Raw genomic sequence first — 13,963 nt, 5'->3', positions numbered from 1 at the left:
ACAGACAAGCTTAATCAACAAAGAGAGGTAAATGAGCCTATTTGGATAGAATTAATGTTGATAGGTCTTCTTATCGAAGTTGAATAATAGAGTTGTATTTATTAATTTAAGACTATGTTAGTGTATTTGATAATGCAGAAAAGACCAGGTCATATCCCCTGAGTAGCTTCTATCTTAGTAATTCACAGTGCTTTTACTGCTTCAGATAATGATTCAGGATGTTAGTGTATTAAATGTAATGTATCTTGATAGATATGCTGCATAGAAGGCATAGAAAATTTATTTTAAGGGTTAATATCCATAGGCATAATTCATATACATAACATTTTTTCTTTTTGTCTTTTTTAAAATGGTGAATTCAGGCCTCTTGCTCCTTATAGTTTCCCTGCACACAGCTCTGCTTGTAACTAGCAGATGAATAACAGAAATAGCAGCTCTATGTGTGTGTGTGCCTGTGTATGTAAGTGTATGTTTTACATGCCTGTACTAACGGCTGCACAAATGCATTTAGGCATGGAGAGATAATTATCTGGGAAAGAGATCAAGAAAAATAATAATTATGTGCTACATTTGCTGATATGCTAGCAATAATACTGTAGAGAGAAACAAACTAGGTCTGAGAACAAATGGCAATTTTCTTCTGTCTGTGTATCAATAATACAGTCTTAGTCATAATTCACTAGTAACAACTATACCATACCTAACACCTAATAAAAGAGAGACTCTCTAATAAGATACTAGTTCAATTTGTTCACCACAATTTAAACTAAATGCAGTAGAGTTAAGGTCATCTTATGCAGAAGACATTGCCTTGGTGTAATTCAACTCTTTATTACTGATAATGAACCAAAGCTGAATAAAAAGCTGAAATAGAACCTAGAAATGTTTAGGAAGAATAATTTGGCAAAACAAAATTACTGGTAATAAAGATCATCACCAGTGCCTAAGAAATTCAGGTAAAGGTATAAACAACAGTTCAGATAAGTTTGATCATTTAATTTGGGAAACATATAATTGAGGCTTCTATGTGGCCAAAGAGTAGAGTCACAATAGAGGCAGGAATCAAAATCAACAAAAGACAAACAGTGAGATAGATATTGCTTGCTTTTTGGTTAATTTGCATTGAAGTGGTCCTCCTATGGGTTAGGCAGTCTGACGCTTTGGAAGGCCTGGTGAAGCCTTTCTTCTGAAACTGAAAGGGCCAGATCCATGTTCTCATAAACCCTTGGCAGCTCAGACATAGGCATGTGACTCAGCCTGAGCTTGGGATCTCTGCTTTACCAGTTAGATTCACCTGCCCTAGACAACACTTCTGGTGGCAGTAAACATAGCCAGACACCAGTGACCACAGTGGCAGCTCCACTGAATTCCAACAACTCAGCAGGGTATGTCCAGTGGTCCACGCACCAGAGGCAATTTTCTAACCAGACTGAGCGCAAGATGTGATGGCGGCTTTCTTCCTGGCTGCCTGGTTTCCCTTTCATCCTGCTATTTTTTCTCAGTCCAGTTTAGCAGCCTTCCTGCTGGTTCTGGAAGGTACCAGGTATCTTTCCAATAATTCATTTTTCTGTTAAACTAATCAAAGGTGGTTTCACTTGTTTGAAATTAATAGCCCTTGCTTAATTACATTAATGATATTCATTCACACGATTCTAATCCTCATTAGTAATCCTGATGATTTTTTTGAAAATCCAATGCTTTATACAGTCTAAATTAGTCTAATCGTTTGATAGACATATCAGAAGTTTTAAAGTACACCTGAAATCTACAGAGCATTAGTGTATGAATACATCAGGTATTTACAGAGAAGGTGAACTTAACCTAAATAATTGGGAGAATTTTTATATTACTAAATTCTTCAGAATAAGACCTTAAGAAATTGCTGCTAATAGAAGTTCCTTAATTTGGGAAAGAAAAATAAATCATTCATTTTGTTCATTTTTATTCTCAAGATATATAAATATGCATATCAAGAATATATTACGTATATGTGACATTATATGCAGGTCATTGAGAATATGTGAAACAAACTACGGAGAGAATAAGGTGAAATATTCTCAATCTTTTTTCTAACCCAATATCAGAACCTGACTATTCTTATTAATAATAATTACTGACTAAAAGTAAGACTTTTTGTTGATGTCTATTTGATATAGTTGTTTGATATAATAAATATGGATCTGTTACAATATAGAATCATTTTTTTATTACCCCAGTAATGTATGAACATACATCCCTGGCATTAGCTCATTCCATTACCTTGACCTTAGTTCTGGCCCCCCTTATCCCTGGTTTCTAACCCAGATAACCTTAGCCTTAACATATCCATGATACCAAGAAATGGCAATCACTGAGATCAGAGAGCATGTTTAAGGACAGGACTGAGGAAGTCTATATCACACGTTACTTAGTAATTTTAAAAGCTTAACATTTAACTTTTGTTAATGTTTAGTGAAAACAGCTGTGTCAAAATTGCAGTGTGACATATACGTTGGCTCACGATTGTGGTAATTGGAGAATGGGAGGCAAGGAAACCTACTGGACCGTATCAGCATTTTAGGAGTAGAAGATGTGTTGTTTGTTCTCCATTCAAACAACTGTGACTAAAGCATTCCAAGAATGGGTAATAACATGAACAATGAAATAGAGCCAGCTCTGAATGTTGTGTGCATGTATTTATGTGTTTGCTGAATTTCAAGGTCTGAAATGTCTAGATGTAAGAAGATTGATCTGAATGGGAATGCTTATATAAATTACATTAGAAACCTTGCCCCTATACTATGGACTGAATTGTGTGCCCCTAAAATTCATATGTTGGAAACTTAACCCCCAATGTGGTGGGATTTGGAGATGGGGCTTTTGGGATATGATTAGGTTTAGATGAGGCTATAAGGGTGGGGCCCTCATGATGGGATTAGTGCTCTTTTAAAAAGAGATACCAGAGAGCTTGCTGGCTCTCTCCACCATCTGAGGACACAGTGATATGCAGGCCATCTGCAAGCCAAAAGAGTCCTCACAGAACCCAACCATGCTGTCACCCTGATGTTGGTCTTCCCAGCCTCCAGAACTGTGAGAAATTAATTTTTGTTGTTTAAGCCACTCAGTCTATGGCATTTTATTATGGAAGCCCAAGCTGAATGAGACACCCTACATGCTAGAATTTTAACTCTATTATGGAACTTATAACAATTCTATCACTGATTAAACATTCATCTTTTTTTTTCATAACACTATTGTGTTTGTTTGGAAGGGGTTAAAGAAGACCCCAAGATCCTTGTTTTCAAAAACCTTAGAACTTGGAGAAAAATTACATGTACATGTGAGCAGCTGTAGAGCAACTCTGAAGATATAGAAACAAGTATATAAAGGGCATATATAATAAATGCTAAATGCAAAGGGATGGAAGGAGCATCACGGGCCGGGGTCAGTCCAGCTTCCTGGAAGAAATTTGGCCAAATAGCTGTACAACTCTAAGGAGATAGTTTAAAGTTTTTGGACCTCACTCACCACATCTGTGAATGAGGAGCTTAGTTTACATACATTTCAGTCTGTTTCCAGTTCTCATGATCTGTGAAATCATGATTCTGAGCTTAACTCCACTGGAATGGAAGCCACATATTGGCAAAGAGCAAGTACCTCTTTCTTGAAAGGCAAGCACAAACTTCACTAGTTAGACATTTGTTCAATAGATTTTACAAGACAGGTCTCAGAGGAGATTTGAGGAAATGGACCTACAACTGTACATTTGTTTGTTGGCCAGACTGACTAAATCAGTCAGCTAATTTGGAGTCTTCTTACTTACACAATTACACATACTTAATATAAACTGTCATTTATTAAGTATCTATCATATACCAAGAATCCTACATATTTTGTCGCTGACCTTTACTACAGCTACTAAGACAAGTACAGCTACACTCATTTTATAGCTGAAGAAACTGAGGCTCAGAAAATTTAACATAACTAGAAGTACAGAACTGGGAATTAAGGACAAACCTGTCTGGTTCTGATGCACATTATCTTTCCACTTGTTATAACACAGAGCTCTCTAACATTTAGTAACAGTTTATCGAGGCCCTGTTCTAAGGGTTTTACAGGTTTTAATTCATTCACTTCAACAACCCCATGGACAGGTACACTTTTTATCCTTGTATAATAGATGAAAAATCTGAGGAACAGAGAGGCTAAGTAACTTGTGAGTGATTACACAGCTAGCAAGAGGCCGAGTTGGGATATCTCTGTCATGACTTCTCACCTATATAATGCAATGTAAATGCCAGCCAGATGGGTATGCTCATCACTAATAATACTAGCTGGGGAAAATAATCCATTTTATCACATCTTAGTTATTTCTTAACTACTGGGTAAAATGAATAAAATTGTGCACAGTAAAGAGTCTGACCAAATATTAGATAAACCTTTCAATCTACCAAGAATCAAAGCAATTACTTGTGGAGAAAGCCTAATCAATTTTCTTATCAGGCTTATATTACTGCTAATAAACATAGCCAAAATTTTGTTTGCAGTTACTACATAGCTCGAGATTGTAGTTAAATTCAAATTTTAACTGCAATTACCCTATAGTAGCAGGGGGTATTTTTGGCAAGTAAATTATATTTTATGTAGCTATTATTGTCCCATATGAGATTAGTCAAAGAAAATTCTCATTTTATTACATGAAAGAGCCAATGACAGTGTTGGAATGTTTTTAGATAAGAATGAAATAAGAAGAAAGGAAAATCTTTAATCTTGCCTTTAGAAATAAATAAATCTATCTTGAATGAAAAATAGTATTATGCATCAATAGGAGAAATATGAAGTTTCCCTTAATGAAATAAGCAAAAAAGAGATATGTATGGGACTCATCCCTAAAGAACTTTCCTCTTTATTTAGGTCCATAAAACAGAAAGATTACTTTCTTTCTACATCCCAGATGCAGATGTCAGGATAATGATATTCTCTGTGACTTTTATTGAAAACACTACTGGATTTTTACTGTAATGTCTTTGTGGCTAAAATTTTATAAAACTATTCAGGAATCTAGGTCTAGGAACTTCTTTTCATTGTCAAGTTACTAACAAATTCCTGAAGAGATTTTCATTCAAGTTTTGCAATTCAAGTAAAGGAATATATGATTGAAATAACATAAATACAGAAGAGAGGAGGGGTAAGGAAGAGGAAAGTGAAGAGGGAAAAGGATTATAAATGCTCATGTAGCTAGAAAATCATGCCAATTACCAACTGCTTAGAAGACAGGCTCTAGGTCAGCGTTTGGCAAACGTTTTTCTGTAAAGAGTAAAGTACTAAATATTTTAGGCTTTATGAGCTATATAGTCTTTCTCCCAACTATTCAACTCTGCCATTTGGTGAGAAAAGAGTTATAAAAATGTAAACAAATTGATGTGGACATGTTCCAATAAAACTTTATTTACAAAAACAGGTGGAGAGCCAATTTGGCCCTCAGGGTCTACTTTAAATCATGCTAAGATTATATCTTAATGCTAAGATTATATCTCAGTGCTTTCTGACAGAACTTTCCACTTTGAAGGAAACGTTCTACATCCTTGCTGCCCAATTTGGTAGGCACTAGTCACAAGTGGCTATTGAGCACTTGAGATGTGGCTAGTGAGAGTGAAGAAAATTAAATTTTACTTAACTTTAATTATTTTGCATTAAGTAGTCATGCAACTAGTGACTACATTTTGGACTTCACAGCACACTTCTTTCTTTTTAATCTGAGAATGCAACTTCAGAATTTCCTTTCATTGTTAATAAACAAAGAGAAACTTTTGATATTTTGAAGATTTTCAGAATGCAAAATTTGGAAAGGTGGAAAAACTTTTCACTATAAATATAGAAAAATTAAACTAAAAAGGCTAATCTCACTTTATAATATATAATATGCATATACATAAATATAAATATACAACAGGTATCTGTATTTATAGAATAAAGTCTCCCTTGTCTCAAGAGAAATTGTGAGAAAGATACAGAAATCAGGAAAATATGGATAAAATAAATAAAACATATTTGATTTTGCTTCTTTTATATCTTCTGATTAATGGATAAACAAATGGATTTGATGTCATTCTAGACAGGAGTTTTGAAAATGTATGTGGTGTCATTATATTATGAAGCATTTTTCTAAAAGAATGTCAGTGTTATTCGATGAAAAGAACCGAAGCTTTGTAATCAAAAGTTGTGAGTTCAAGACTCAGTTTCATCACTTACTAACTGAATAACATTTTCAAATTACTTCAGTTCTTTAAGTCACAGTTTCCTTAATAATAAAATTGGGATAAAAATATCACCTACCATAACAAGTTGTGGTGGAGTTTGTGGGATTTAAATAATATGTACTCAGTACATAGATAAAAAACTCGTACACAGGTGGCTGCTTTTATTATACTTGGTAAGATAAAAGGATAAATATATATTCTACATGCACTCTGCCTGAAAATGTCTGAAATTAGTCATTCTCAACTCTCTCACCAGTGACTTAATTCTGCAATTAGCAATCTCTGTGTTTGCTTCTTAAGAAACAGTTATTGTATCAAATAAATTCAGGGAAAAATGCTTCTTTAGTCCTAGATTTTTGAAATCTCTTGTAGTAAACTCTCTTTAGCTGGTGATAGATGGAAAGAAGGAGGAGGAGCTTCTTAAGAGACAGAAAATCCACTGCAGCCCAAAGTAAGTTGGTTAGGAAATGGCTTTAAAAAAAAACCTGATTCTGCTTTACATTTATAGAGCAGGTCCACTGTCATCTGAAAGAAAGGTTAATGTTTATGAGTGGACGTTTCTGTCCCATTCATGAGTGCTCTGCCTTCATCTTGGGGACCTAATCACCTCCCCAAGACCCCACCTCCTAATTAACATCACCTCCTAATTAACATTGGGCATTAGGTTTTCAACATATGAATGGGGAGATGGGTGCAGGGCACACAAGTTCACACCATAGCATTATTCAAAAAAAAAAAAAAAACTGGCTAATTTATTCTAATTGTTCAAATTCTAGATAATTTATTCTAAGGAATCTGCACAACAGGTTATTTCACATCTAGATTTGAATACTGAGAATATAATTTCTTGCTAATTGGAAGTTATTAAATCCCACTGCAATCAAGAAATGCAGCTATCCTACAGAAATCTTTACAATGGTATTATTATTCTATAGACACAAATGGTTATTACTAGTCGGTAGATTACCTGTAATATACTTATATATTCTTTGTTCCTTTACTGCATCAAGTGAAAGGATTGTGTAGTGAGTCAGCTTACCACCAATACTGATTGTCAAAGCTCTTTCCTTACAAAGGAATGAAACACACACAGAACGATAATAGAAAAATATTAAAAGATATCAACTTGAAGTCAAAATGCAGGAAGGACAGCCATGTCTTATGCAGAAAGCATGGGAGACAATAACACATTTCCTCTTTCTCTCTTCTGGGCTATATAGATTTTCCATTTCTGATGCTCTCAGCCCGTTAACGCTATTCACTTATCAACAGTATGGTTTTCCTACCCAATTAATAGTTTCTCATCCCCATAATTCAACTTGCAACTGGTTTTCCTTTGCCAGAGCACCAAACTGACAATGTTCATGACCATTCAACTTCAGAATCCACCATCAACTTATTCAAAATTCTTGGAAAAGAAACAAATTCTCTCTTTCACCTGTAGTTTGATGAGTTTATTTGAGTCAGGTGCTCACCCTCAGACCAATCAGCTACAGCCTAGAAAAACTGTATGTGGTACAAATCTAACAAACCAGACTCACTCTGGGCAGGCATGAAAAAACATACATGCTACAAAGGACATGGACTCTTTGTTCATCAGCAACTGAACATCTGAAAGATGAATAACCATACATATCAGGCTTGTATGAATGAATCTGGAGTATAAGGGACTTATATTCAGTTAAAATACAATTCTAGAGATAGAATTTCTGTAATATATTCTGAAAGAAAGAAAAACGGTGAAATTCAATCTAAAAATCAGAATAATAGTTTTATAATTGTTTTTTTGCTTATCTAAAAGAAGGACATAAATGATTGAGTAAAATCACACGAATGCTATAAAATTCTAAGATTTATATAAATTTTATTTGAGGCATCTTCTAAAATATAAATTATTTTATTTGGAAGAAAACTGTCCTAATATAAATCTAGCTAGAATAAATATAATTCGAGGTAAGTCTGTGTGTAACAGTTATTTCATAAAATAATTTTCCAAGTCTACAAATTAAATATGAAAATAGCTGTCATTTTGATCGATTTTTTAATTAACCATTACATACAATGCCATACATTTCTTCAGTTCCATAGATGTAGCACAGAATCATAATTAAGAATTTAGTTCATTTTCTTTCTATAAAATTTTTTTACTACAAAAACTAGAATGCAATTAGGCTATTAGGTCTAAAGTGACTGCATGTGGATTATGGAAGCAGCAGTTTTGAAGGGAACAGTTTATGGGATAATTTAAACTGTCTCATAATGTAGGAATTATGACAGCTGGTATATATACATATGTCCTTCCCAAATACTGTTTCACAAAGAAAAATGCATATAAATTGAAATATTATTGGAGTTATATACTCAATGGTTAATACATTGTGAAATTTTTATAATAAATACAATGTATGGCTTTGCTTCACTCATGAAAATGAACTTGTTTCAGAAAACACTACACTGAATTGTTTAAACAGAGGAAATGATCACTGACTGACAAATAAAATTTCTTATACTTTAAAAGGATAAAAAAGGAAAAAGTAATCTACTTTCCATTATTTATTATATTTATGGAGTTCTGAAGAGTTTATGTTTAAATAAATAATATTTTAATACACTGAAGAATTATTTAATTTCTATGAATGAATTTCACTCATTCATCTATACTATACTGAGACCAAACAGTATGCTAATGCTATCTCATAGCTCACTGAGCATGTGTTTAAAAGATGTTGGGAATACAAAGTCCATATTTGGCATACACACTAGGGCGCTTCTGTTTGTTACATTACCTTGGAGACTGACATCACTTGCTATGTCAGATACTATTGCCATTAGGAGAAAGCCACCTGAATATTAGCTTCCAATTATTTATTTATTTATTTATTTTTAAACGTGATTATTTATTTATGTATGTATGTATGTATGTATGTATGTATGTATGTATGGCTGTGTTGGGTCTTCATTTCTGTGCGAGGGCTTTCTCTAGTTACGGCAAGTGGGGGCCGCTCTTCATCACGGTGCGCGGGCCTCTCACTATCGCGGCCTCTCTTGTTGCGGAGCACCAGCTCCAGACGCGCAGGCTCAGTAATTGTGGCTCACGGTCCTAGCTGCTCTGTGGCATGTGGGATCTTCCCAGACCAGGGCTCGAACCCGAGTCCCCTGCATTGGCAGGCAGATTCTCAACCACTGCACCACCAGGGAAGCCCCCCAATTATTTTTTAAATTATTTGCTGTGAACATGCAAGTTTCAAAAAGTTAAAGAGAACTGGTTTTAAAAAACAAGATAAGCAAGTTAAATTTTTCAAGTTACTTTCAAATAAATAAATAAATAAACAAATGAGTTTCAAAACTAAATGAGCTATATATTCACATTCTTCCACTTAGTCTCTCAACAAAGGAGAAATTTCCTTCCTCTTGCTAATGAAAATTCCACACTTCCTTTAAAATACAGTTCATTCAACATCTACCTCAAAATCCTGACTATTCAAGTCTATGTTGATATTTCCTTTTTAGAATTCCTAGATGATTTGTGCTGAAATATATTTACACATTTTCCTTTCATTTTTCTTTAATTGGTAATGTAGTCCTGTTTCCTTCACTAAAATTTTCTCAATAACATTAAGTTGTTGTTTTGACTTATATAAACTTCTTGCGTAGATAACTAGTGCCTGATTTAATGAGCTGGGAGTGACTTAATTGCCTAATATCCCCAAGAAAGATTGTATGTAATATAAAAGCCAACTGTAGCTTATGTAAGTGGCTTTTAAAGTTGTTGTTTTTAATGCCAACTCTTAGAAAGCAATAAATGTTCCTAGTAATCCTGTATATACAGACATTTTTACATAAATATTAGTGGGAATGTAAATTTGTGCAGCCACTATGGAAAACAGTATGGAGATTCCTCAAAAAAAATTAAAAATAGAACTACGATACTAGCCAAGACATGGAAACAAACTAAATGTCCATCAACAGATGAATGAAGATGTGAAACACACACACACACACACACACACATGCACACACACACACACACATACACACACAAAGAGGAATACCACTCAGCCATGAAAAATAATGAAATCTTGCCATTTGTGACAAAATGGATGGGTCTAGAGGTCATTATGCTAAGTGAAATAAGTCAGATAGAGAAAGACAAATACTGTATGATTTCACTTATATGTGGAATCTAAAAAACAAAACAAATGAACAAACATAACTAAACAGAAACAGAATCAAAGATACAGAGAACAAACTAGTGGTTGCCAGAGGGAAGGTGGGGGGAAGAGAGAAATAGATGATGGAGGTTCGGAGGTACAAACTTCCAGTTACAAAATAAATGATAAATGAGTCAAAGGTATGAAAAGTACAGTGTGGAGAACATAGTCAATAGTTATGTAATATCTCTGTATGGTGACACATGGTAAATAGACTTATCGCGGTGAACATTTTGAAATGTATAGAAATACCGAATCACTACGTTGTATACCAGGAACTAACATAACATAATGTTGTAGGTCAATTATACTTCAAAAACAAACGAACAAACAAAATCACAGAAAAAGAGATCAGATTTGTAGTTACCAGAGGCAGGGATTAGGGGGAGAGGGAATTGGATGAAGGCAGTCAAAAGGTTCAATCTTCCAGTCGTGAGATAAATAAGTACTAGGTGTGTACTGTACAACATAACTATAATTAACATTGCTGTATATTATATATGAAAGTTGGTAAGTAAATCCTAAGAGTTCTCATCACAGGCAAAAAGTTTTTCTATTTATTTAATTTTGTGTCTGTACGAGATGATAGATGTTCACTAAATTTACTGTAGTTATGATTTCATGATGTATGTAAGTCAAATCATTATGCCATATACACTAAACTTATATAGTGCTGTATAGCAATTATATCTCAATAAAACAGAGAAAAAATATATAACTGGAACAAAAGGTTTTCATAATAATACTTACCCTAACTATATGCAGTACAATCTGATATTGTCTATTCTCTGTTTATTTAAAAATAATCTCAGTCACAAAACATTACCTTGATTTCATGACCCACTAATGGATTTATCAGACCCAAAATTTAAAAACATTGCATGAACTAATTCTCAGTGAGTAAGTTCACATGATAGAAGCATCAGTGCAAAAGTTTGTTTGAGTTTTGTGCTGGTTTTTCTCTGTGTTATTCCAAAGTATTATTGTTGGCATTTTGGGAAGGATAGTCTTTTGTTATAATGGAAGTCTCCCCTGCATCCTGGGATATTTACTACTCATGACCCCTACCCACTAAATGCTAGAGGAACCCCTCAACTACTGACAACCAAAAGCACCCCACACATTTCTAAGGTTTGGAGAGGAGCAGTGCTGTGGTGTTGACACTGGTTAGGAACTCATGAAAACAGCGCTTAGTATGAAATTCAGTCAAGCCAATAATATTGGGGAATATGTTATTAGTGGGTAATTATAGCAATCAAATAAAAACTAAATCAATTCATTATTTACTGACAAATAATTAAGTTCAAGAGCCTGTAAAACCCTGTTTGTTCTTCACTTTCAAGAACTGAGAAAAGTTTGGATCTCAGATCAAGCACTTAACTAACCCTTAAATTCCTCACCTGTAGTGTAAGAATAGCATGAAATTAACAGTGTTGTTATGAAAATTACATGAGTAGTCTACGTGCCAGTGCCTGGCCCATGGTAGGTGCTCAATATACTTACATTTACAGAATGAAATAAGGAAGAAAAAAGCACACACATGAAAGAAAATATGTAATCAATGCTGTTAGGCTGAACAGTGTTTTGAGTAACAAGTGGTATCAGTACTCAAAGCATCTTCCCTTGTACAGCAGCAGTCATGTGAGCAGGAGGAAATAAATTTTTTTTGGAAAATTTTTTGCCAAAAATATGTGGAAAGGACTACTTCTATTTTCTTCATTCATTGTTAAAGAATATGGCTAGAAAAAGTACCTTGCTTGCCTCTTGCATCAGAAGTTTATTCAAATGAGTATTAACATTAAAAAGTATAATATCCCTAAATTCTCATTTTGGCCTCATGGAAAAATAAAGAAAACAATAATGAACTTTTTAAGAAAATTATTTGGAACTATTTCTTTCTTTTTAAAAATGTTCTATAAAACTCAAATTCACACATATGTGATATGGACATATGACTTAGTTAAATAAAAAAAAACCTCAAATACAAATTGTGTAAAGTTATTTATGTCGGGTTGTAAAAAATAATTCAACGAAGTGTGGTTCACAGAAGAAATTATTTTTCATAATTTCAAATGATCTATGGTTTAATCCCTCTGAAATTTGTAGACAGCTGAATTTGTTCATATATTAGGAGCACACCATCTTATTTACTTATTTAGGATGTCTCTAGGAAATATAAGTAGTAGTAGAAAATAACAAGAAAAGTACACAGTCCAATATATCTCCTAAAATTACTATCTAAGCCTCTGAACAAAGAAATATTTGTAAAGTTCCTAACAATGATCAAAACTTTTGAATCAATGAACTCTCCCTCTATGGATTTTTTTTTTTACTACATTACTTTGTTGAATAAAATGTTTCCAACCACCTCTAACCACCAAACAGTTTTAAAATGTTTTGCACTTTATTTGGATATAAAAGGTATGTACATGTTACACCAACAAAGAATACTTTCTTGACTCAAAACGTAGTTTTTTTATTTCCAGGAGATTAATGAGGCCTGTGTTCAAGCAAAGTATTTCTAATACTTGGAACTGAGATCATCTCAGATAAAATCATTCCCAATAAGACATTACTTTTACTCCTCTGGAAGAATTTTTCCACTGATTTATCATTTTTAATCACATCAGTGTTCCACTGATTACAGATCATTCAATAGAGCTTCAAGCTCTATACTCTTAATGTGTTGTAAAAACAGGACCTTCTCTCCACTCCATTTGGGGAATGTCAGAGCCAGAAATTGAGAGTGGTTTCACAAATCTCAACCTCCCCATCAGGTTTCAGGGCCTCTCAGATAAAGGACAGATTTAAATGGATCCTAAGGTTTTTAAAAAGTAAATAAATATTTGTCTCTCATTTGTGAAGCTATTTCATTCTACTGTCACACAAACATAAGAAAACAAAAACAATCACCAACAAACTAGGTAAATCTTGTTTTGTGCTAAGAAACTCTATAAATGTGATTTATATTGAGCCAAATATTTACCTACATATTTTTTCTTTTCTATTTAACACACAGAAAACTTTGTGCAGAATAAATGAAAAGCTCATAATTGCCTACTGTGTAACAGAAACAGACATAAAATTTTTAAAAATACAAAGACAAGTTAGAGTATTATTGAAAATGTATCTAGATACATACATCTTCAGCAGATAAAAATTAGTAAAAATACATATTTTAACATTGTATATTTTTCATTAATTTTTTTTTTATTTCTTAACATTTTCTAGAATGAGAGTACAGGTGTCTTATAGAATTTGGGGATTGTCTTGAAGCACAGCCAGGGGAAGTGGAGTGGTGGCAGAAAGGATGACAAGGCAGTGGGGTAGTATAAAGGTCAGAGTACTTTGGTCAGGCAAAATGATCCCACTTGGGAGGGGAAAGCTGATCTAGTGCTCCTGGGAGACACAATGATATATTGATATGTCCCCAGAGCACCCTGCTATAATTGTCAGAGTCGTGTGAGAGAGCCTCAAGGGACACTTTTGCTTTATCTTCCTACGGCATGGACA

Source organism: Eschrichtius robustus, chromosome 8 (assembly GCF_028021215.1).
Source record: "Eschrichtius robustus isolate mEscRob2 chromosome 8, mEscRob2.pri, whole genome shotgun sequence".
In the NCBI taxonomy this organism is placed as follows: Eukaryota; Metazoa; Chordata; class Mammalia; order Artiodactyla; family Eschrichtiidae; genus Eschrichtius; species Eschrichtius robustus.
This window is presented reverse-complemented; position numbering follows the sequence as displayed.